Below are 24,101 nucleotides of genomic sequence, written 5' to 3' on the forward strand. Positions count from 1 at the left end.
AACTAATACTTACAGCTCCCCGTGTAGGCACTTGCTGTAAAAGATCGGCAAAAGACGTCATCACCCGGGGTTCGAACCACGGATGCAAAAGAGAGTCTCGATCATCAGCTCGTACAGTGCGCCGAGCCATCGCGCCACTGTATGGACTGAGATATTAGGTGGATTAACTAATACTTACAGCTCCCCGTGTAGGCACTTGCTGTAAAAGATCGGCAAAAGACGTCATCACCCGGGGTTCGAACCACGGATGCAAAAGAGAGTCTCGATCATCAGCTCGTACAGTGCGCCGAGCCATCGCGCCACTGTATGGACTGAGATATTAGGTGGATTAACTAATACTTACAGCTCCCCGTGTAGGCACTTGCTGTAAAAGATCGGCAAAAGACGTCATCACCCGGGGTTCGAACCACGGATGCAAAAGAGAGTCTCGATCATCAGCTCGTACAGTGCGCCGAGCCATCGCGCCACTGTATGGACTGAGATATTAGGTGGATTAACTAATACTTACAGCTCCCCGTGTAGGCACTTGCTGTAAAAGATCGGCAAAAGACGTCATCACCCGGGGTTCGAACCACGGATGCAAAAGAGAGTCTCGATCATCAGCTCGTACAGTGCGCCGAGCCATCGCGCCACTGTATGGACTGAGATATTAGGTGGATTAACTAATACTTACAGCTCCCCGTGTAGGCACTTGCTGTAAAAGTTCGGCAAAAGACGTCATCACCCGGGGTTCGAACCACGGATGCAAAAGAGAGTCTCGATCATCAGCTCGTACAGTGCGCCGAGCCATCGCGCCACTGTATGGACTGAGATATTAGGTGGATTAACTAATACTTACAGCTCCCCGTGTAGGCACTTGCTGTAAAAGATCGGCAAAAGACGTCATCACCCGGGGTTCGAACCACGGATGCAAAAGAGAGTCTCGATCATCAGCTCGTACAGTGCGCCGAGCCATCGCGCCACTGTATGGACTGAGATATTAGGTGGATTAACTAATACTTACAGCTCCCCGTGTAGGCACTTGCTGTAAAAGATCGGCAAAAGACGTCATCACCCGGGGTTCGAACCACGGATGCAAAAGAGAGTCTCGATCATCAGCTCGTACAGTGCGCCGAGCCATCGCGCCACTGTATGGACTGAGATATTAGGTGGATTAACTAATACTTACAGCTCCCCGTGTAGGCACTTGCTGTAAAAGATCGGCAAAAGACGTCATCACCCGGGGTTCGAACCACGGATGCAAAAGAGAGTCTCGATCATCAGCTCGTACAGTGCGCCGAGCCATCGCGCCACTGTATGGACTGAGATATTAGGTGGATTAACTAATACTTACAGCTCCCCGTGTAGGCACTTGCTGTAAAAGATCGGCAAAAGACGTCATCACCCGGGGTTCGAACCACGGATGCAAAAGAGAGTCTCGATCATCAGCTCGTACAGTGCGCCGAGCCATCGCGCCACTGTATGGACTGAGATATTAGGTGGATTAACTAATACTTACAGCTCCCCGTGTAGGCACTTGCTGTAAAAGATCGGCAAAAGACGTCATCACCCGGGGTTCGAACCACGGATGCAAAAGAGAGTCTCGATCATCAGCTCGTACAGTGCGCCGAGCCATCGCGCCACTGTATGGACTGAGATATTAGGTGGATTAACTAATACTTACAGCTCCCCGTGTAGGCACTTGCTGTAAAAGATCGGCAAAAGACGTCATCACCCGGGGTTCGAACCACGGATGCAAAAGAGAGTCTCGATCATCAGCTCGTACAGTGCGCCGAGCCATCGCGCCACTGTATGGACTGAGATATTAGGTGGATTAACTAATACTTACAGCTCCCCGTGTAGGCACTTGCTGTAAAAGATCGGCAAAAGACGTCATCACCCGGGGTTCGAACCACGGATGCAAAAGAGAGTCTCGATCATCAGCTCGTACAGTGCGCCGAGCCATCGCGCCACTGTAAGGACTGAGATATTAGGTGGATTAACTAATACTTACAGCTCCCCGTGTAGGCACTTGCTGTAAAAGATCGGCAAAAGACGTCATCACCCGGGGTTCGAACCACGGATGCAAAAGAGAGTCTCGATCATCAGCTCGTACAGTGCGCCGAGCCATCGCGCCACTGTATGGACTGAGATATTAGGTGGATTAACTAATACTTACAGCTCCCCGTGTAGGCACTTGCTGTAAAAGATCGGCAAAAGACGTCATCACCCGGGGTTCGAACCACGGATGCAAAAGAGAGTCTCGATCATCAGCTCGTACAGTGCGCCGAGCCATCGCGCCACTGTATGGACTGAGATATTAGGTGGATTAACTAATACTTACAGCTCCCCGTGTAGGCACTTGCTGTAAAAGATCGGCAAAAGACGTCATCACCCGGGGTTCGAACCACGGATGCAAAAGAGAGTCTCGATCATCAGCTCGCACAGTGCGCCGAGCCATCGCGCCACTGTATGGACTGAGATATTAGGTGGATTAACTAATACTTACAGCTCCCCGTGTAGGCACTTGCTGTAAAAGATCGGCAAAAGACGTCATCACCCGGGGTTCGAACCACGGATGCAAAAGAGAGTCTCGATCATCAGCTCGCACAGTGCGCCGAGCCATCGCGCCACTGTATGGACTGAGATATTAGGTGGATTAACTAATACTTACAGCTCCCCGTGTAGGCACTTGCTGTAAAAGATCGGCAAAAGACGTCATCACCCGGGGTTCGAACCACGGATGCAAAAGAGAGTCTCGATCATCAGCTCGTACAGTGCGCCGAGCCATCGCGCCACTGTAAGGACTGAGATATTAGGTGGATTAACTAATACTTACAGCTCCCCGTGTAGGCACTTGCTGTAAAAGATCGGCAAAAGACGTCATCACCCGGGGTTCGAACCACGGATGCAAAAGAGAGTCTCGATCATCAGCTCGTACAGTGCGCCGAGCCATCGCGCCACTGTATGGACTGAGATATTAGGTGGATTAACTAATACTTACAGCTCCCCGTGTAGGCACTTGCTGTAAAAGATCGGCAAAAGACGTCATCACCCGGGGTTCGAACCACGGATGCAAAAGAGAGTCTCGATCATCAGCTCGTACAGTGCGCCGAGCCATCGCGCCACTGTATGGACTGAGATATTAGGTGGATTAACTAATACTTACAGCTCCCCGTGTAGGCACTTGCTGTAAAAGATCGGCAAAAGACGTCATCACCCGGGGTTCGAACCACGGATGCAAAAGAGAGTCTCGATCATCAGCTCGTACAGTGCGCCGAGCCATCGCGCCACTGTATGGACTGAGATATTAGGTGGATTAACTAATACTTACAGCTCCCCGTGTAGGCACTTGCTGTAAAAGATCGGCAAAAGACGTCATCACCCGGGGTTCGAACCACGGATGCAAAAGAGAGTCTCGATCATCAGCTCGTACAGTGCGCCGAGCCATCGCGCCACTGTATGGACTGAGATATTAGGTGGATTAACTAATACTTACAGCTCCCCGTGTAGGCACTTGCTGTAAAAGATCGGCAAAAGACGTCATCACCCGGGGTTCGAACCACGGATGCAAAAGAGAGTCTCGATCATCAGCTCGTACAGTGCGCCGAGCCATCGCGCCACTGTATGGACTGAGATATTAGGTGGATTAACTAATACTTACAGCTCCCCGTGTAGGCACTTGCTGTAAAAGATCGGCAAAAGACGTCATCACCCGGGGTTCGAACCACGGATGCAAAAGAGAGTCTCGATCATCAGCTCGTACAGTGCGCCGAGCCATCGCGCCACTGTATGGACTGAGATATTAGGTGGATTAACTAATACTTACAGCTCCCCGTGTAGGCACTTGCTGTAAAAGATCGGCAAAAGACGTCATCACCCGGGGTTCGAACCACGGATGCAAAAGAGAGTCTCGATCATCAGCTCGTACAGTGCGCCGAGCCATCGCGCCACTGTATGGACTGAGATATTAGGTGGATTAACTAATACTTACAGCTCCCCGTGTAGGCACTTGCTGTAAAAGATCGGCAAAAGACGTCATCACCCGGGGTTCGAACCACGGATGCAAAAGAGAGTCTCGATCATCAGCTCGTACAGTGCGCCGAGCCATCGCGCCACTGTATGGACTGAGATATTAGGTGGATTAACTAATACTTACAGCTCCCCGTGTAGGCACTTGCTGTAAAAGATCGGCAAAAGACGTCATCACCCGGGGTTCGAACCACGGATGCAAAAGAGAGTCTCGATCATCAGCTCGTACAGTGCGCCGAGCCATCGCGCCACTGTATGGACTGAGATATTAGGTGGATTAACTAATACTTACAGCTCCCCGTGTAGGCACTTGCTGTAAAAGATCGGCAAAAGACGTCATCACCCGGGGTTCGAACCACGGATGCAAAAGAGAGTCTCGATCATCAGCTCGTACAGTGCGCCGAGCCATCGCGCCACTGTATGGACTGAGATATTAGGTGGATTAACTAATACTTACAGCTCCCCGTGTAGGCACTTGCTGTAAAAGATCGGCAAAAGACGTCATCACCCGGGGTTCGAACCACGGATGCAAAAGAGAGTCTCGATCATCAGCTCGTACAGTGCGCCGAGCCATCGCGCCACTGTATGGACTGAGATATTAGGTGGATTAACTAATACTTACAGCTCCCCGTGTAGGCACTTGCTGTAAAAGATCGGCAAAAGACGTCATCACCCGGGGTTCGAACCACGGATGCAAAAGAGAGTCTCGATCATCAGCTCGTACAGTGCGCCGAGCCATCGCGCCACTGTATGGACTGAGATATTAGGTGGATTAACTAATACTTACAGCTCCCCGTGTAGGCACTTGCTGTAAAAGATCGGCAAAAGACGTCATCACCCGGGGTTCGAACCACGGATGCAAAAGAGAGTCTCGATCATCAGCTCGTACAGTGCGCCGAGCCATCGCGCCACTGTATGGACTGAGATATTAGGTGGATTAACTAATACTTACAGCTCCCCGTGTAGGCACTTGCTGTAAAAGATCGGCAAAAGACGTCATCACCCGGGGTTCGAACCACGGATGCAAAAGAGAGTCTCGATCATCAGCTCGTACAGTGCGCCGAGCCATCGCGCCACTGTATGGACTGAGATATTAGGTGGATTAACTAATACTTACAGCTCCCCGTGTAGGCACTTGCTGTAAAAGATCGGCAAAAGACGTCATCACCCGGGGTTCGAACCACGGATGCAAAAGAGAGTCTCGATCATCAGCTCGTACAGTGCGCCGAGCCATCGCGCCACTGTATGGACTGAGATATTAGGTGGATTAACTAATACTTACAGCTCCCCGTGTAGGCACTTGCTGTAAAAGATCGGCAAAAGACGTCATCACCCGGGGTTCGAACCACGGATGCAAAAGAGAGTCTCGATCATCAGCTCGTACAGTGCGCCGAGCCATCGCGCCACTGTATGGACTGAGATATTAGGTGGATTAACTAATACTTACAGCTCCCCGTGTAGGCACTTGCTGTAAAAGATCGGCAAAAGACGTCATCACCCGGGGTTCGAACCACGGATGCAAAAGAGAGTCTCGATCATCAGCTCGTACAGTGCGCCGAGCCATCGCGCCACTGTATGGACTGAGATATTAGGTGGATTAACTAATACTTACAGCTCCCCGTGTAGGCACTTGCTGTAAAAGATCGGCAAAAGACGTCATCACCCGGGGTTCGAACCACGGATGCAAAAGAGAGTCTCGATCATCAGCTCGTACAGTGCGCCGAGCCATCGCGCCACTGTATGGACTGAGATATTAGGTGGATTAACTAATACTTACAGCTCCCCGTGTAGGCACTTGCTGTAAAAGATCGGCAAAAGACGTCATCACCCGGGGTTCGAACCACGGATGCAAAAGAGAGTCTCGATCATCAGCTCGTACAGTGCGCCGAGCCATCGCGCCACTGTATGGACTGAGATATTAGGTGGATTAACTAATACTTACAGCTCCCCGTGTAGGCACTTGCTGTAAAAGATCGGCAAAAGACGTCATCACCCGGGGTTCGAACCACGGATGCAAAAGAGAGTCTCGATCATCAGCTCGTACAGTGCGCCGAGCCATCGCGCCACTGTATGGACTGAGATATTAGGTGGATTAACTAATACTTACAGCTCCCCGTGTAGGCACTTGCTGTAAAAGATCGGCAAAAGACGTCATCACCCGGGGTTCGAACCACGGATGCAAAAGAGAGTCTCGATCATCAGCTCGTACAGTGCGCCGAGCCATCGCGCCACTGTATGGACTGAGATATTAGGTGGATTAACTAATACTTACAGCTCCCCGTGTAGGCACTTGCTGTAAAAGATCGGCAAAAGACGTCATCACCCGGGGTTCGAACCACGGATGCAAAAGAGAGTCTCGATCATCAGCTCGTACAGTGCGCCGAGCCATCGCGCCACTGTATGGACTGAGATATTAGGTGGATTAACTAATACTTACAGCTCCCCGTGTAGGCACTTGCTGTAAAAGATCGGCAAAAGACGTCATCACCCGGGTTCGAACCACGGATGCAAAAGAGAGTCTCGATCATCAGCTCGCACAGTGCGCCGAGCCATCGCGCCACTGTATGGACTGAGATATTAGGTGGATTAACTAATACTTACAGCTCCCCGTGTAGGCACTTGCTGTAAAAGATCGGCAAAAGACGTCATCACCCGGGGTTCGAACCACGGATGCAAAAGAGAGTCTCGATCATCAGCTCGCACAGTGCGCCGAGCCATCGCGCCACTGTATGGACTGAGATATTAGGTGGATTAACTAATACTTACAGCTCCCCGTGTAGGCACTTGCTGTAAAAGATCGGCAAAAGACGTCATCACCCGGGGTTCGAACCACGGATGCAAAAGAGAGTCGCGATCATCAGCTCGTACAGTGCGCCGAGCCATCGCGCCACTGTATGGACTGAGATATTAGGTGGATTAACTAATACTTACAGCTCCCCGTGTAGGCACTTGCTGTAAAAGATCGGCAAAAGACGTCATCACCCGGGGTTCGAACCACGGATGCAAAAGAGAGTCGCGATCATCAGCTCGTACAGTGCGCCGAGCCATCGCGCCACTGTATGGACTGAGATATTAGGTGGATTAACTAATACTTACAGCTCCCCGTGTAGGCACTTGCTGTAAAAGATCGGCAAAAGACGTCATCACCCGGGGTTCGAACCACGGATGCAAAAGAGAGTCGCGATCATCAGCTCGTACAGTGCGCCGAGCCATCGCGCCACTGTATGGACTGAGATATTAGGTGGATTAACTAATACTTACAGCTCCCCGTGTAGGCACTTGCTGTAAAAGATCGGCAAAAGACGTCATCACCCGGGGTTCGAACCACGGATGCAAAAGAGAGTCGCGATCATCAGCTCGTACAGTGCGCCGAGCCATCGCGCCACTGTATGGACTGAGATATTAGGTGGATTAACTAATACTTACAGCTCCCCGTGTAGGCACTTGCTGTAAAAGATCGGCAAAAGACGTCATCACCCGGGGTTCGAACCACGGATGCAAAAGAGAGTCGCGATCATCAGCTCGTACAGTGCGCCGAGCCATCGCGCCACTGTATGGACTGAGATATTAGGTGGATTAACTAATACTTACAGCTCCCCGTGTAGGCACTTGCTGTAAAAGATCGGCAAAAGACGTCATCACCCGGGGTTCGAACCACGGATGCAAAAGAGAGTCGCGATCATCAGCTCGTACAGTGCGCCGAGCCATCGCGCCACTGTATGGACTGAGATATTAGGTGGATTAACTAATACTTACAGCTCCCCGTGTAGGCACTTGCTGTAAAAGATCGGCAAAAGACGTCATCACCCGGGGTTCGAACCACGGATGCAAAAGAGAGTCGCGATCATCAGCTCGTACAGTGCGCCGAGCCATCGCGCCACTGTATGGACTGAGATATTAGGTGGATTAACTAATACTTACAGCTCCCCGTGTAGGCACTTGCTGTAAAAGATCGGCAAAAGACGTCATCACCCGGGGTTCGAACCACGGATGCAAAAGAGAGTCGCGATCATCAGCTCGTACAGTGCGCCGAGCCATCGCGCCACTGTATGGACTGAGATATTAGGTGGATTAACTAATACTTACAGCTCCCCGTGTAGGCACTTGCTGTAAAAGATCGGCAAAAGACGTCATCACCCGGGGTTCGAACCACGGATGCAAAAGAGAGTCGCGATCATCAGCTCGTACAGTGCGCCGAGCCATCGCGCCACTGTATGGACTGAGATATTAGGTGGATTAACTAATACTTACAGCTCCCCGTGTAGGCACTTGCTGTAAAAGATCGGCAAAAGACGTCATCACCCGGGGTTCGAACCACGGATGCAAAAGAGAGTCGCGATCATCAGCTCGTACAGTGCGCCGAGCCATCGCGCCACTGTATGGACTGAGATATTAGGTGGATTAACTAATACTTACAGCTCCCCGTGTAGGCACTTGCTGTAAAAGATCGGCAAAAGACGTCATCACCCGGGGTTCGAACCACGGATGCAAAAGAGAGTCGCGATCATCAGCTCGTACAGTGCGCCGAGCCATCGCGCCACTGTATGGACTGAGATATTAGGTGGATTAACTAATACTTACAGCTCCCCGTGTAGGCACTTGCTGTAAAAGATCGGCAAAAGACGTCATCACCCGGGGTTCGAACCACGGATGCAAAAGAGAGTCGCGATCATCAGCTCGTACAGTGCGCCGAGCCATCGCGCCACTGTATGGACTGAGATATTAGGTGGATTAACTAATACTTACAGCTCCCCGTGTAGGCACTTGCTGTAAAAGATCGGCAAAAGACGTCATCACCCGGGGTTCGAACCACGGATGCAAAAGAGAGTCGCGATCATCAGCTCGTACAGTGCGCCGAGCCATCGCGCCACTGTATGGACTGAGATATTAGGTGGATTAACTAATACTTACAGCTCCCCGTGTAGGCACTTGCTGTAAAAGATCGGCAAAAGACGTCATCACCCGGGGTTCGAACCACGGATGCAAAAGAGAGTCGCGATCATCAGCTCGTACAGTGCGCCGAGCCATCGCGCCACTGTATGGACTGAGATATTAGGTGGATTAACTAATACTTACAGCTCCCCGTGTAGGCACTTGCTGTAAAAGATCGGCAAAAGACGTCATCACCCGGGGTTCGAACCACGGATGCAAAAGAGAGTCGCGATCATCAGCTCGTACAGTGCGCCGAGCCATCGCGCCACTGTATGGACTGAGATATTAGGTGGATTAACTAATACTTACAGCTCCCCGTGTAGGCACTTGCTGTAAAAGATCGGCAAAAGACGTCATCACCCGGGGTTCGAACCACGGATGCAAAAGAGAGTCGCGATCATCAGCTCGTACAGTGCGCCGAGCCATCGCGCCACTGTATGGACTGAGATATTAGGTGGATTAACTAATACTTACAGCTCCCCGTGTAGGCACTTGCTGTAAAAGATCGGCAAAAGACGTCATCACCCGGGGTTCGAACCACGGATGCAAAAGAGAGTCGCGATCATCAGCTCGTACAGTGCGCCGAGCCATCGCGCCACTGTATGGACTGAGATATTAGGTGGATTAACTAATACTTACAGCTCCCCGTGTAGGCACTTGCTGTAAAAGATCGGCAAAAGACGTCATCACCCGGGGTTCGAACCACGGATGCAAAAGAGAGTCGCGATCATCAGCTCGTACAGTGCGCCGAGCCATCGCGCCACTGTATGGACTGAGATATTAGGTGGATTAACTAATACTTACAGCTCCCCGTGTAGGCACTTGCTGTAAAAGATCGGCAAAAGACGTCATCACCCGGGGTTCGAACCACGGATGCAAAAGAGAGTCGCGATCATCAGCTCGTACAGTGCGCCGAGCCATCGCGCCACTGTATGGACTGAGATATTAGGTGGATTAACTAATACTTACAGCTCCCCGTGTAGGCACTTGCTGTAAAAGATCGGCAAAAGACGTCATCACCCGGGGTTCGAACCACGGATGCAAAAGAGAGTCGCGATCATCAGCTCGTACAGTGCGCCGAGCCATCGCGCCACTGTATGGACTGAGATATTAGGTGGATTAACTAATACTTACAGCTCCCCGTGTAGGCACTTGCTGTAAAAGATCGGCAAAAGACGTCATCACCCGGGGTTCGAACCACGGATGCAAAAGAGAGTCGCGATCATCAGCTCGTACAGTGCGCCGAGCCATCGCGCCACTGTATGGACTGAGATATTAGGTGGATTAACTAATACTTACAGCTCCCCGTGTAGGCACTTGCTGTAAAAGATCGGCAAAAGACGTCATCACCCGGGGTTCGAACCACGGATGCAAAAGAGAGTCGCGATCATCAGCTCGTACAGTGCGCCGAGCCATCGCGCCACTGTATGGACTGAGATATTAGGTGGATTAACTAATACTTACAGCTCCCCGTGTAGGCACTTGCTGTAAAAGATCGGCAAAAGACGTCATCACCCGGGGTTCGAACCACGGATGCAAAAGAGAGTCGCGATCATCAGCTCGTACAGTGCGCCGAGCCATCGCGCCACTGTATGGACTGAGATATTAGGTGGATTAACTAATACTTACAGCTCCCCGTGTAGGCACTTGCTGTAAAAGATCGGCAAAAGACGTCATCACCCGGGGTTCGAACCACGGATGCAAAAGAGAGTCGCGATCATCAGCTCGTACAGTGCGCCGAGCCATCGCGCCACTGTATGGACTGAGATATTAGGTGGATTAACTAATACTTACAGCTCCCCGTGTAGGCACTTGCTGTAAAAGATCGGCAAAAGACGTCATCACCCGGGGTTCGAACCACGGATGCAAAAGAGAGTCGCGATCATCAGCTCGTACAGTGCGCCGAGCCATCGCGCCACTGTATGGACTGAGATATTAGGTGGATTAACTAATACTTACAGCTCCCCGTGTAGGCACTTGCTGTAAAAGATCGGCAAAAGACGTCATCACCCGGGGTTCGAACCACGGATGCAAAAGAGAGTCGCGATCATCAGCTCGTACAGTGCGCCGAGCCATCGCGCCACTGTATGGACTGAGATATTAGGTGGATTAACTAATACTTACAGCTCCCCGTGTAGGCACTTGCTGTAAAAGATCGGCAAAAGACGTCATCACCCGGGGTTCGAACCACGGATGCAAAAGAGAGTCGCGATCATCAGCTCGTACAGTGCGCCGAGCCATCGCGCCACTGTATGGACTGAGATATTAGGTGGATTAACTAATACTTACAGCTCCCCGTGTAGGCACTTGCTGTAAAAGATCGGCAAAAGACGTCATCACCCGGGGTTCGAACCACGGATGCAAAAGAGAGTCGCGATCATCAGCTCGTACAGTGCGCCGAGCCATCGCGCCACTGTATGGACTGAGATATTAGGTGGATTAACTAATACTTACAGCTCCCCGTGTAGGCACTTGCTGTAAAAGATCGGCAAAAGACGTCATCACCCGGGGTTCGAACCACGGATGCAAAAGAGAGTCGCGATCATCAGCTCGTACAGTGCGCCGAGCCATCGCGCCACTGTATGGACTGAGATATTAGGTGGATTAACTAATACTTACAGCTCCCCGTGTAGGCACTTGCTGTAAAAGATCGGCAAAAGACGTCATCACCCGGGGTTCGAACCACGGATGCAAAAGAGAGTCGCGATCATCAGCTCGTACAGTGCGCCGAGCCATCGCGCCACTGTATGGACTGAGATATTAGGTGGATTAACTAATACTTACAGCTCCCCGTGTAGGCACTTGCTGTAAAAGATCGGCAAAAGACGTCATCACCCGGGGTTCGAACCACGGATGCAAAAGAGAGTCGCGATCATCAGCTCGTACAGTGCGCCGAGCCATCGCGCCACTGTATGGACTGAGATATTAGGTGGATTAACTAATACTTACAGCTCCCCGTGTAGGCACTTGCTGTAAAAGATCGGCAAAAGACGTCATCACCCGGGGTTCGAACCACGGATGCAAAAGAGAGTCGCGATCATCAGCTCGTACAGTGCGCCGAGCCATCGCGCCACTGTATGGACTGAGATATTAGGTGGATTAACTAATACTTACAGCTCCCCGTGTAGGCACTTGCTGTAAAAGATCGGCAAAAGACGTCATCACCCGGGGTTCGAACCACGGATGCAAAAGAGAGTCGCGATCATCAGCTCGTACAGTGCGCCGAGCCATCGCGCCACTGTATGGACTGAGATATTAGGTGGATTAACTAATACTTACAGCTCCCCGTGTAGGCACTTGCTGTAAAAGATCGGCAAAAGACGTCATCACCCGGGGTTCGAACCACGGATGCAAAAGAGAGTCGCGATCATCAGCTCGTACAGTGCGCCGAGCCATCGCGCCACTGTATGGACTGAGATATTAGGTGGATTAACTAATACTTACAGCTCCCCGTGTAGGCACTTGCTGTAAAAGATCGGCAAAAGACGTCATCACCCGGGGTTCGAACCACGGATGCAAAAGAGAGTCGCGATCATCAGCTCGTACAGTGCGCCGAGCCATCGCGCCACTGTATGGACTGAGATATTAGGTGGATTAACTAATACTTACAGCTCCCCGTGTAGGCACTTGCTGTAAAAGATCGGCAAAAGACGTCATCACCCGGGGTTCGAACCACGGATGCAAAAGAGAGTCGCGATCATCAGCTCGTACAGTGCGCCGAGCCATCGCGCCACTGTATGGACTGAGATATTAGGTGGATTAACTAATACTTACAGCTCCCCGTGTAGGCACTTGCTGTAAAAGATCGGCAAAAGACGTCATCACCCGGGGTTCGAACCACGGATGCAAAAGAGAGTCGCGATCATCAGCTCGTACAGTGCGCCGAGCCATCGCGCCACTGTATGGACTGAGATATTAGGTGGATTAACTAATACTTACAGCTCCCCGTGTAGGCACTTGCTGTAAAAGATCGGCAAAAGACGTCATCACCCGGGGTTCGAACCACGGATGCAAAAGAGAGTCGCGATCATCAGCTCGTACAGTGCGCCGAGCCATCGCGCCACTGTATGGACTGAGATATTAGGTGGATTAACTAATACTTACAGCTCCCCGTGTAGGCACTTGCTGTAAAAGATCGGCAAAAGACGTCATCACCCGGGGTTCGAACCACGGATGCAAAAGAGAGTCGCGATCATCAGCTCGTACAGTGCGCCGAGCCATCGCGCCACTGTATGGACTGAGATATTAGGTGGATTAACTAATACTTACAGCTCCCCGTGTAGGCACTTGCTGTAAAAGATCGGCAAAAGACGTCATCACCCGGGGTTCGAACCACGGATGCAAAAGAGAGTCGCGATCATCAGCTCGTACAGTGCGCCGAGCCATCGCGCCACTGTATGGACTGAGATATTAGGTGGATTAACTAATACTTACAGCTCCCCGTGTAGGCACTTGCTGTAAAAGATCGGCAAAAGACGTCATCACCCGGGGTTCGAACCACGGATGCAAAAGAGAGTCGCGATCATCAGCTCGTACAGTGCGCCGAGCCATCGCGCCACTGTGTGGACTGAGATATTAGGTGGATTAACTAATACTTACAGCTCCCCGTGTAGGCACTTGCTGTAAAAGATCGGCAAAAGACGTCATCACCCGGGGTTCGAACCACGGATGCAAAAGAGAGTCTCGATCATCAGCTCGTACAGTGCGCCGAGCCATCGCGCCACTGTGTGGACTGAGATATTAGGTGGATTAACTAATACTTACAGCTCCCCGTGTAGGCACTTGCTGTAAAAGATCGGCAAAAGACGTCATCACCCGGGGTTCGAACCACGGATGCAAAAGAGAGTCGCGATCATCAGCTCGTACAGTGCGCCGAGCCATCGCGCCACTGTGTGGACTGAGATATTAGGTGGATTAACTAATACTTACAGCTCCCCGTGTAGGCACTTGCTGTAAAAGATCGGCAAAAGACGTCATCACCCGGGGTTCGAACCACGGATGCAAAAGAGAGTCTCGATCATCAGCTCGTACAGTGCGCCGAGCCATCGCGCCACTGTGTGGACTGAGATATTAGGTGGATTAACTAATACTTACAGCTCCCCGTGTAGGCACTTGCTGTAAAAGATCGGCAAAAGACGTCATCACCCGGGGTTCGAACCACGGATGCAAAAGAGAGTCTCGATCATCAGCTCGTACAGTGCGCCGAGCCATCGCGCCACTGTGTGGACTGAGATATTAGGTGGATTAACTAATACTTACAGCTCCCCGTGTAGGCACTTGCTGTAAAAGATCGGCAAAAGACGTCATCACCCGGGGTTCGAACCACGGATGCAAAAGAGAGTCTCGATCATCAGCTCGTACAGTGCGCCGAGCCATCGCGCCACTGTGTGGACTGAGATATTAGGTGGATTAACTAATACTTACAGCTCCCCGTGTAGGCACTTGCTGTAAAAGATCGGCAAAAGACGTCATCACCCGGGGTTCGAACCACGGATGCAAAAGAGAGTCTCGATCATCAGCTCGTACAGTGCGCCGAGCCATCGCGCAACTGTGTGGACTGAGATATTAGGTGGATTAACTAATACTTACAGCTCCCCGTGTAGGCACTTGCTGTAAAAGATCGGCAAAAGACGTCATCACCCGGGGTTCGAACCACGGATGCAAAAGAGAGTCTCGATCATCAGCTCGTACAGTGCGCCGAGCCATCGCGCCACTGTGTGGACTGAGATATTAGGTGGATTAACTAATACTTACAGCTCCCCGTGTAGGCACTTGCTGTAAAAGATCGGCAAAAGACGTCATCACCCGGGGTTCGAACCACGGATGCAAAAGAGAGTCTCGATCATCAGCTCGTACAGTGCGCCGAGCCATCGCGCCACTGTGTGGACTGAGATATTAGGTGGATTAACTAATACTTACAGCTCCCCGTGTAGGCACTTGCTGTAAAAGATCGGCAAAAGACGTCATCACCCGGGGTTCGAACCACGGATGCAAAAGAGAGTCTCGATCATCAGCTCGTACAGTGCGCCGAGCCATCGCGCCACTGTGTGGACTGAGATATTAGGTGGATTAACTAATACTTACAGCTCCCCGTGTAGGCACTTGCTGTAAAAGATCGGCAAAAGACGTCATCACCCGGGGTTCGAACCACGGATGCAAAAGAGAGTCTCGATCATCAGCTCGTACAGTGCGCCGAGCCATCGCGCCACTGTGTGGACTGAGATATTAGGTGGATTAACTAATACTTACAGCTCCCCGTGTAGGCACTTGCTGTAAAAGATCGGCAAAAGACGTCATCACCCGGGGTTCGAACCACGGATGCAAAAGAGAGTCTCGATCATCAGCTCGTACAGTGCGCCGAGCCATCGCGCCACTGTGTGGACTGAGATATTAGGTGGATTAACTAATACTTACAGCTCCCCGTGTAGGCACTTGCTGTAAAAGATCGGCAAAAGACGTCATCACCCGGGGTTCGAACCACGGATGCAAAAGAGAGTCTCGATCATCAGCTCGTACAGTGCGCCGAGCCATCGCGCCACTGTGTGGACTGAGATATTAGGTGGATTAACTAATACTTACAGCTCCCCGTGTAGGCACTTGCTGTAAAAGATCGGCAAAAGACGTCATCACCCGGGGTTCGAACCACGGATGCAAAAGAGAGTCTCGATCATCAGCTCGTACAGTGCGCCGAGCCATCGCGCCACTGTGTGGACTGAGATATTAGGTGGATTAACTAATACTTACAGCTCCCCGTGTAGGCACTTGCTGTAAAAGATCGGCAAAAGACGTCATCACCCGGGGTTCGAACCACGGATGCAAAAGAGAGTCTCGATCATCAGCTCGTACAGTGCGCCGAGCCATCGCGCCACTGTGTGGACTGAGATATTAGGTGGATTAACTAATACTTACAGCTCCCCGTGTAGGCACTTGCTGTAAAAGATCGGCAAAAGACGTCATCACCCGGGGTTCGAACCACGGATGCAAAAGAGAGTCTCGATCATCAGCTCGTACAGTGCGCCGAGCCATCGCGCCACTGTGTGGACTGAGATATTAGGTGGATTAACTAATACTTACAGCTCCCCGTGTAGGCACTTGCTGTAAAAGATCGGCAAAAGACGTCATCACCCGGGGTTCGAACCACGGATGCAAAAGAGAGTCTCGATCATCAGCTCGTACAGTGCGCCGAGCCATCGCGCCACTGTGTGGACTGAGATATTAGGTGGATTAACTAATACTTACAGCTCCCCGTGTAGGCACTTGCTGTAAAAGATCGGCAAAAGACGTCATCACCCGGGGTTCGAACCACGGATGCAAAAGAGAGTCTCGATCATCAGCTCGTACAGTGCGCCGAGCCATCGCGCCACTGTGTGGACTGAGATATTAGGTGGATTAACTAATACTTACAGCTCCCCGTGTAGGCACTTGCTGTAAAAGATCGGCAAAAGACGTCATCACCCGGGGTTCGAACCACGGATGCAAAAGAGAGTCTCGATCATCAGCTCGTACAGTGCGCCGAGCCATCGCGCCACTGTGTGGACTGAGATATTAGGTGGATTAACTAATACTTACAGCTCCCCGTGTAGGCACTTGCTGTAAAAGATCGGCAAAAGACGTCATCACCCGGGGTTCGAACCACGGATGCAAAAGAGAGTCTCGATCATCAGCTCGTACAGTGCGCCGAGCCATCGCGCCACTGTGTGGACTGAGATATTAGGTGGATTAACTAATACTTACAGCTCCCCGTGTAGGCACTTGCTGTAAAAGATCGGCAAAAGACGTCATCACCCGGGGTTCGAACCACGGATGCAAAAGAGAGTCTCGATCATCAGCTCGTACAGTGCGCCGAGCCATCGCGCCACTGTGTGGACTGAGATATTAGGTGGATTAACTAATACTTACAGCTCCCCGTGTAGGCACTTGCTGTAAAAGATCGGCAAAAGACGTCATCACCCGGGGTTCGAACCACGGATGCAAAAGAGAGTCTCGATCATCAGCTCGTACAGTGCGCCGAGCCATCGCGCCACTGTGTGGACTGAGATATTAGGTGGATTAACTAATACTTACAGCTCCCCGTGTAGGCACTTGCTGTAAAAGATCGGCAAAAGACGTCATCACCCGGGGTTCGAACCACGGATGCAAAAGAGAGTCTCGATCATCAGCTCGTACAGTGCGCCGAGCCATCGCGCCACTGTGTGGACTGAGATATTAGGTGGATTAACTAATACTTACAGCTCCCCGTGTAGGCACTTGCTGTAAAAGATCGGCAAAAGACGTCATCACCCGGGGTTCGAACCACGGATGCAAAAGAGAGTCTCGATCATCAGCTCGTACAGTGCGCCGAGCCATCGCGCCACTGTGTGGACTGAGATATTAGGTGGATTAACTAATACTTACAGCTCCCCGTGTAGGCACTTGCTGTAAAAGATCGGCAAAAGACGTCATCACCCGGGGTTCGAACCACGGATGCAAAAGAGAGTCTCGATCATCAGCTCGTACAGTGCGCCGAGCCATCGCGCCACTGTGTGGACTGAGATATTAGGTGGATTAACTAATACTTACAGCTCCCCGTGTAGGCACTTGCTGTAAAAGATCGGCAAAAGACGTCATCACCCGGGGTTCGAACCACGGATGCAAAAGAGAGTCTCGATCATCAGCTCGTACAGTGCGCCGAGCCATCGCGCCACTGTGTGGACTGAGATATTAGGTGGATTAACTAATACTTACAGCTCCCCGTGTAGGCACTTGCTGTAAAAGATCGGCAAAAGACGTCATCACCCGGGGTTCGAACCACGGATGCAAAAGAGAGTCTCGATCATCAGCTCGTACAGTGCGCCGAGCCATCGCGCCACTGTGTGGACTGAGATATTAGGTGGATTAACTAATACTTACAGCTCCCCGTGTAGGCACTTGCTGTAAAAGATCGGCAAAAGACGTCATCACCCGGGGTTCGAACCACGGATGCAAAAGAGAGTCTCGATCATCAGCTCGTACAGTGCGCCGAGCCATCGCGCCACTGTGTGGACTGAGATATTAGGTGGATTAACTAATACTTACAGCTCCCCGTGTAGGCACTTGCTGTAAAAGATCGGCAAAAGACGTCATCACCCGGGGTTCGAACCACGGATGCAAAAGAGAGTCTCGATCATCAGCTCGTACAGTGCGCCGAGCCATCGCGCCACTGTGTGGACTGAGATATTAGGTGGATTAACTAATACTTACAGCTCCCCGTGTAGGCACTTGCTGTAAAAGATCGGCAAAAGACGTCATCACCCGGGGTTCGAACCACGGATGCAAAAGAGAGTCTCGATCATCAGCTCGTACAGTGCGCCGAGCCATCGCGCCACTGTGTGGACTGAGATATTAGGTGGATTAACTAATACTTACAGCTCCCCGTGTAGGCACTTGCTGTAAAAGATCGGCAAAAGACGTCATCACCCGGGGTTCGAACCACGGATGCAAAAGAGAGTCTCGATCATCAGCTCGTACAGTGCGCCGAGCCATCGCGCCACTGTGTGGACTGAGATATTAGGTGGATTAACTAATACTTACAGCTCCCCGTGTAGGCACTTGCTGTAAAAGATCGGCAAAAGACGTCATCACCCGGGGTTCGAACCACGGATGCAAAAGAGAGTCTCGATCATCAGCTCGTACAGTGCGCCGAGCCATCGCGCCACTGTGTGGACTGAGATATTAGGTGGATTAACTAATACTTACAGCTCCCCGTGTAGGCACTTGCTGTAAAAGATCGGCAAAAGACGTCATCACCCGGGGTTCGAACCACGGATGCAAAAGAGAGTCTCGATCATCAGCTCGTACAGTGCGCCGAGCCATCGCGCCACTGTATGGACTGAGATATTAGGTGGATTAACTAATACTTACAGCTCCCCGTGTAGGCACTTGCTGTAAAAGATCGGCAAAAGACGTCATCACCCGGGGTTCGAACCACGGATGCAAAAGAGAGTCTCGATCATCAGCTCGTACAGTGCGCCGAGCCATCGCGCCACTGTATGGACTGAGATATTAGGTGGATTAACTAATACTTACAGCTCCCCGTGTAGGCACTTGCTGTAAAAGATCGGCAAAAGACGTCATCACCCGGGGTTCGAACCACGGATGCAAAAGAGAGTCTCGATCATCAGCTCGTACAGTGCGCCGAGCCATCGCGCCACTGTATGGACTGAGATATTAGGTGGATTAACTAATACTTACAGCTCCCCGTGTAGGCACTTGCTGTAAAAGATCGGCAAAAGACGTCATCACCCGGGGTTCGAACCACGGATGCAAAAGAGAGTCTCGATCATCAGCTCGTACAGTGCGCCGAGCCATCGCGCCACTGTATGGACTGAGATATTAGGTGGATTAACTAATACTTACAGCTCCCCGTGTAGGCACTGGCTGTAAAAGATCGGCAAAAGACGTCATCACCCGGGGTTCGAACCACGGATGCAAAAGAGAGTCTCGATCATCAGCTCGTACAGTGCGCCGAGCCATCGCGCCACTGTATGGACTGAGATATTAGGTGGATTAACTAATACTTACAGCTCCCCGTGTAGGCACTGGCTGTAAAAGATCGGCAAAAGACGTCATCACCCGGGGTTCGAACCACGGATGCAAAAGAGAGTCTCGATCATCAGCTCGTACAGTGCGCCGAGCCATCGCGCCACTGTATGGACTGAGATATTAGGTGGATTAACTAATACTTACAGCTCCCCGTGTAGGCACTGGCTGTAAAAGATCGGCAAAAGACGTCATCACCCGGGGTTCGAACCACGGATGCAAAAGAGAGTCTCGATCATCAGCTCGTACAGTGCGCCGAGCCATCGCGCCACTGTATGGACTGAGATATTAGGTGGATTAACTAATACTTACAGCTCCCCGTGTAGGCACTGGCTGTAAAAGATCGGCAAAAGACGTCATCACCCGGGGTTCGAACCACGGATGCAAAAGAGAGTCTCGATCATCAGCTCGTACAGTGCGCCGAGCCATCGCGCCACTGTATGGACTGAGATATTAGGTGGATTAACTAATACTTACAGCTCCCCGTGTAGGCACTGGCTGTAAAAGATCGGCAAAAGACGTCATCACCCGGGGTTCGAACCACGGATGCAAAAGAGAGTCTCGATCATCAGCTCGTACAGTGCGCCGAGCCATCGCGCCACTGTATGGACTGAGATATTAGGTGGATTAACTAATACTTACAGCTCCCCGTGTAGGCACTGGCTGTAAAAGATCGGCAAAAGACGTCATCACCCGGGGTTCGAACCACGGATGCAAAAGAGAGTCTCGATCATCAGCTCGTACAGTGCGCCGAGCCATCGCGCCACTGTATGGACTGAGATATTAGGTGGATTAACTAATACTTACAGCTCCCCGTGTAGGCACTGGCTGTAAAAGATCGGCAAAAGACGTCATCACCCGGGGTTCGAACCACGGATGCAAAAGAGAGTCTCGATCATCAGCTCGTACAGTGCGCCGAGCCATCGCGCCACTGTATGGACTGAGATATTAGGTGGATTAACTAATACTTACAGCTCCCCGTGTAGGCACTGGCTGTAAAAGATCGGCAAAAGACGTCATCACCCGGGGTTCGAACCACGGATGCAAAAGAGAGTCTCGATCATCAGCTCGTACGAGTCTCGATCATCAGCTCGTACAGTGCGCCAAGCCATCGCGCCACTGTTTGGACTGAGAGATTAGGTGGATTAACTAAAACTTACAGCTCCCCGTGTAGGCACTTGCTGTAAAAGATCGGCAAAAGACGTCATCACCCGGGGTTCGAACCAGGGATGCAAAAGAGAGTCTCGATCATCAGCTCGTACAGTGCGCCAAGCCATCGCGCCACTGTTTGGACTGCGAGATTAGGTGGATTAACTAATACTTACAGCTCCCCGTGTAGGCACTTGCTGTAAAAGATCGGCAAAAGACGTCATCACCCGTGGTTCGAACCAGGGATGCAAAAGAGAGTCTCGATCATCAGCTCGTACAGTGCGCCAAGCCATCGCGCCACTGTTTGGACTGCGAGATTAGGTGGATTAACTAATACTTACAGCTCCCCGTGTAGGCACTTGCTGTAAAAGATCGGCAAAAGACGTCATCACCCGGGGTTCGAACCAGGGATGCAAAAGAGAGTCTCGATCATCAGCTCGTACAGTGCGCCAAGCCATCGCGCCACTGTTTGGACTGCGAGATTAGGTGGATTAACTAATACTTACAGCTCCCCGGTGTAGGCACTTGCTGTAAAAGATCGGCAAAAGACGTCATCACCCGGGGTTCGAACCAGGGATGCAAAAGAGAGTCTCGATCATCAGCTCGTACAGTGCGCCAAGCCATCGCGCCACTGTTTGGACTGCGAGATTAGGTGGATTAACTAATACTTACAGCTCCCCCGTGTAGGCACTTGCTGTAAAAGATCGGCAAAAGACGTCATCACCCGGGGTTCGAACCAGGGATGCAAAAGAGAGTCTCGATCATCAGCTCGTACAGTGCGCCAAGCCATCGCGCCACTGTTTGGACTGAGATATTAGGTGGATTAACTAATACTTACAGCTCCCCCGTGTAGGCACTTGCTGTAAAAGATCGGCAAAAGACGTCATCACCCGGGGTTCGAACCAGGGATGCAAAAGAGAGTCTCGATCATCAGCTCGTACAGTGCGCCAAGCCATCGCGCCACTGTTTGGACTGAGATATTAGGTGGATTAACTAATACTTACAGCTCCCCCGTGTAGGCACTTGCTGTAAAAGATCGGCAAAAGACGTCATCACCCGGGGTTCGAACCAGGGATGCAAAAGAGAGTCTCGATCATCAGCTCGTACAGTGCGCCAAGCCATCGCGCCACTGTTTGGACTGAGATATTAGGTGGATTAACTAATACTTACAGCTCCCCCGTGTAGGCACTTGCTGTAAAAGATCGGCAAAAGACGTCATCACCCGGGGTTCGAACCAGGGATGCAAAAGAGAGTCTCGATCATCAGCTCGTACAGTGCGCCAAGCCATCGCGCCACTGTTTGGACTGAGATATTAGGTGGATTAACTAATACTTACAGCTCCCCCGTGTAGGCACTTGCTGTAAAAGATCGGCAAAAGACGTCATCACCCGGGGTTCGAACCAGGGATGCAAAAGAGAGTCTCGATCATCAGCTCGTACAGTGCGCCAAGCCATCGCGCCACTGTTTGGACTGAGATATTAGGTGGATTAACTAATACTTACAGCTCCCCCGTGTAGGCACTTGCTGTAAAAGATCGGCAAAAGACGTCATCACCCGGGGTTCGAACCAGGGATGCAAAAGAGAGTCTCGATCATCAGCTCGTACAGTGCGCCAAGCCATCGCGCCACTGTTTGGACTGAGATATTAGGTGGATTAACTAATACTTACAGCTCCCCGGTGTAGGCACTTGCTGTAAAAGATCGGCAAAAGACGTCATCACCCGGGGTTCGAACCAGGGATGCAAAAGAGAGTCTCGATCATCAGCTCGTACAGTGCGCCAAGCCATCGCGCCACTGTTTGGACTGAGATATTAGGTGGATTAACTAATACTTACAGCTCCCCGGTGTAGGCACTTGCTGTAAAAGATCGGCAAAAGACGTCATCACCCGGGGTTCGAACCAGGGATGCAAAAGAGAGTCTCGATCATCAGCTCGTACAGTGCGCCAAGCCATCGCGCCACTGTTTGGACTGAGATATTAGGTGGATTAACTAATACTTACAGCTCCCCGGTGTAGGCACTTGCTGTAAAAGATCGGCAAAAGACGTCATCACCCGGGGTTCGAACCAGGGATGCAAAAGAGAGTCTCGATCATCAGCTCGTACAGTGCGCCAAGCCATCGCGCCACTGTTTGGACTGAGATATTAGGTGGATTAACTAATACTTACAGCTCCCCGGTGTAGGCACTTGCTGTAAAAGATCGGCAAAAGACGTCATCACCCGGGGTTCGAACCAGGGATGCAAAAGAGAGTCTCGATCATCAGCTCGTACAGTGCGCCAAGCCATCGCGCCACTGTTTGGACTGAGATATTAGCTGGATTAACTAATACTTACAGCTCCCCGGTGTAGGCACTTGCTGTAAAAGATCGGCAAAAGACGTCATCACCCGGGGTTCGAACCAGGGATGCAAAAGAGAGTCTCGATCATCAGCTCGTACAGTGCGCCAAGCCATCGCGCCACTGTTTGGACTTAGATATTAGCTGGATTAACTAATACTTACAGCTCCCCGGTGTAGGCACTTGCTGTCAAAGATCGGCAAAAGACGTCATCACCCGGGGTTCGAACCAGGGATGCAAAAGAGAGTCTCGATCATCAGCTCGTACAGTGCGCCAAGCCATCGCGCCACTGTTTGGACTGAGATATTAGGTGGATTAACTAATACTTACAGCTCCCCGGTGTAGGCACTTGCTGTCAAAGATCGGCAAAAGACGTCATCACCCGGGGTTCGAACCAGGGATGCAAAAGAGAGTCTCGATCATCAGCTCGTACAGTGCGCCAAGCCATCGCGCCACTGTTTGGACTGCGAGATTAGGTGGATTAACTAATACTTACAGCTCCCCGTGTAGGCACTTGCTGTCAAAGATCGGCAAAAGACGTCATCACCCGGGGTTCGAACCAGGGATGCAAAAGAGAGTCTCGATCATCAGCTCGTACAGTGCGCCAAGCCATCGCGCCACTGTTTGGACTGCGAGATTAGGTGGATTAACTAATACTTACAGCTCCCCCGTGTAGGCACTTGCTGTAAAAGATCGGCAAAAGACGTCATCACCCGGGGTTCGAACCAGGGATGCAAAAGAGAGTCTCGATCATCAGCTCGTACAGTGCGCCAAGCCATCGCGCCACTGTTTGGACTGAGATATTAGGTGGATTAACTAATACTTACAGCTCCCCGGTGTAGGCACTTGCTGTAAAAGATCGGCAAAAGACGTCATCACCCGGGGTTCGAACCAGGGATGCAAAAGAGAGTCTCGATCATCAGCTCGTACAGTGCGCCAAGCCATCGCGCCACTGTTTGGACTGAGATATTAGGTGGATTAACTAATACTTACAGCTCCCCGGTGTAGGCACTTGCTGTAAAAGATCGGCAAAAGACGTCATCACCCGGGGTTTCGAACCAGGGATGCAAAAGAGAGTCTCGATCATCAGCTCGTACAGTGCGCCAAGCCATCGCGCC

This window comes from Apostichopus japonicus, chromosome 2 (assembly GCF_037975245.1).
Source record: "Apostichopus japonicus isolate 1M-3 chromosome 2, ASM3797524v1, whole genome shotgun sequence".
Taxonomy (NCBI): domain Eukaryota; kingdom Metazoa; phylum Echinodermata; class Holothuroidea; order Aspidochirotida; family Stichopodidae; genus Apostichopus; species Apostichopus japonicus.